Source organism: Protopterus annectens, chromosome 10.part0 (genome assembly GCF_019279795.1).
Source record: "Protopterus annectens isolate FY-2018-M chromosome 10.part0, PAN1.0, whole genome shotgun sequence".
In the NCBI taxonomy this organism is placed as follows: domain Eukaryota; kingdom Metazoa; phylum Chordata; order Ceratodontiformes; family Protopteridae; genus Protopterus; species Protopterus annectens.
The window spans coordinates 10,240,216-10,242,715 of NC_056744.1; the positions used below are offsets into that span (position 1 = coordinate 10,240,216).

Sequence of the window (2,500 nt, forward strand, 5' to 3'; positions counted from 1 at the left end):
ATCCGTTTCTGTTGCTTCGGTATTTTCAGGGCTGTGGTGGAAAGTTATGGGTCGGGTTCAGGTAAGTGTGCGATTGAGTGCAGGTTAGGTTAGTTAGGGTTAGGGTGCGGGTTAGGTATGTGTGCGATTGTGTGTACATAAGGGTTATGGCAGGTTAGGTTGGTTAGGTATGAGTGTGATTGTATGGACGTGAGGGTTAGGGCAGGTTAGGTGAGTTAGGGTTAAGGCGTGGGTCAGGTAAGTGTGCGATTGTGTGGACGTGAGGGTTAGGGCAGGGTAGGTGAGCTAGGGTTAGGGCATGGGTGAGGTGAGTGTGCGATAGTGACGGACCTTAGGGTTAAGGTAAGTGGATAGTTACTGGTGTATGTATAGTGTAGTGTAGGGTTAGGTGCAAGATTTTAGGTGTATATGTGTGGATTGCTGTTTGATTGGTGTGCTTGTGTTGTGTGTATGTGTTTTGGAACAACAATTTTTTTTCCCTAGGACAAAATTCTCTGTTCTTTATGTTCGATGTTTTCAGCTTTCGTTGAATAGGGGTCGATATTAGAACATTCAAAATTCTGAAACTATATATATATATATATATATATATATATATATATATACATATATACACACACACATACACACACACACGCACATACACACTCACACACACACACACACACACACACACACATATATATATATATATATATATGATACGTACCCAGGGAGTGGCGTACATCGACTGTGGTCCCACTCCACAAAGGCGGTGCCTCCACCGACCCTGGAAATTACCGTCCCATTAGCTTGACAAGCCTTATCTGCAAAGCCATGGAGAGGATCATAATGGATCTCATAAATAAAGACATAGGGATTTTGCAGACTTTGGATCCAACCCAGTTTGGCTTTGTCAAAGGCAGATCATGCCTTTTAAACTTGGTTGACTTTTTCGAAACAGTCACCAAGGCCATTGACGAAGGAAAGGCAGTCCATACAGCCTACCTAGACCTGGCGAAGGCTTCGATACAATACCCCACTGGGTATCATTGAAAAACTCATCAACTTAAATGTAAACCCATACATTACAAGATGGGTTGCAAACTGGCTGAGTGACAGAACCCACAGGGTCAGAGTTGCGCCATGTCAGACTCAAAGCCTGTCACAAGTGGTGTCCCACAGGGCTCAGTCCTGGGCCCACTCTTGTTTGGCATCTACTTTTCTGAAGTACAAGCAAACACAGGAGGGTTATGGCTGACAAAGTTTGCAGATGACTGCAAACTGGGCCGTGGTTGAAAACACATCCGACACAGATATCCTTCAGAAGGGTCTCACAGAAACGGATAACTGGTGCCAGAGCCATGGCCTCAAGTTAAATGCCAAGAAATGCATAGTCATACCTTCGAAAAATAAGGTTACCCCTAGCTACCATATAGGTGGCAATCCCTGAACACAGAAGAAGTTATTAGGGACCTGGGAACCCAGGTTGACAGTAGCCTTTCATTCGACACTCATATTGCTAAAGTAGTTAGGAAGACCTTCTACATTGCCCACCTTATCATGAAGGGATTCACATCTAGATCAAGGGAAGTCATAGTCTCCCTATACTCATCACTCATCAGACCAATGATCGAGTACAATGCCCCATTCGGAATGTATCTGACCCGACACTTGCAGCAGCTGGAGAGGCCACAAAAGTTCCTCACCAAAAGGATAAAGGGTCTCAAAAATCTGTCTTATGCTGCCCGACTGAAAGAACTCCAGTTATATTCAGTTGCGTACCGCTTGCTCAGAGGTGACCTATGCCAGACATACAAGGCCATGTCAAACCCAGATTTGATGAACATGCTTCATCTCAAAAAATCTAGATCCCTCAGAGCCACAAGGGCGGGAGACTTAAACCTCGACACGGTTATTAATAGGACGTGCTGGAGGGATAGATTCATCACCCAAAGACTCCCTATGCTGTGGAAAAAAATCCCGGTTTATGTGAGGCAGAGCACCTCGCTGGCCTTGTTCAAGAGGAATCTTGACCAATGGATGGGAGATCGCAAATACACCCCAGGGTTTACCTCAGTGTCACTGCTCGACAGAGGCACAGCTAAATAATGGGCATAGTTTCTCCAAACTAAAGGGGTGGCGTAAGCCACAAAACTATGGGCTAGGCTTATAAATGCCCTCGGACAGATAGCCTAGTATGAACCTATGAACATATATATATATATATATATATATATATATATATATATATATATATATGTATGTATATATATATATGTGTATATATATATATATATATATATATATATATATATATATATATATATATATATATATATATGGTTCCACTTGAAACCATCAAATGTTCAGAACATCAAAGTTCTGATAATCAAGACCAGAACATCGATCTTCAGAACATCGAAGGTTCAATGTGAACCACACAAAAAGAAATAAACTTACAAAAACTATTTTATGCAGGGGGGCTTCACCACCCTGCACCCCCCATGTGGGGGCTGCA

The 2,500-nt window shown here is 42.7% G+C and overlaps 1 protein-coding gene across 2 annotated transcripts in view; it reads left to right on the top strand.

The window, feature by feature from the left end:
* CASKIN2 (CASK interacting protein 2) overlaps window positions 1-2,500 on the top strand; it is a 1,742,750-nt gene that overhangs the window by 807,891 nt on the left and 932,359 nt on the right. The window lies entirely within an intron of this gene.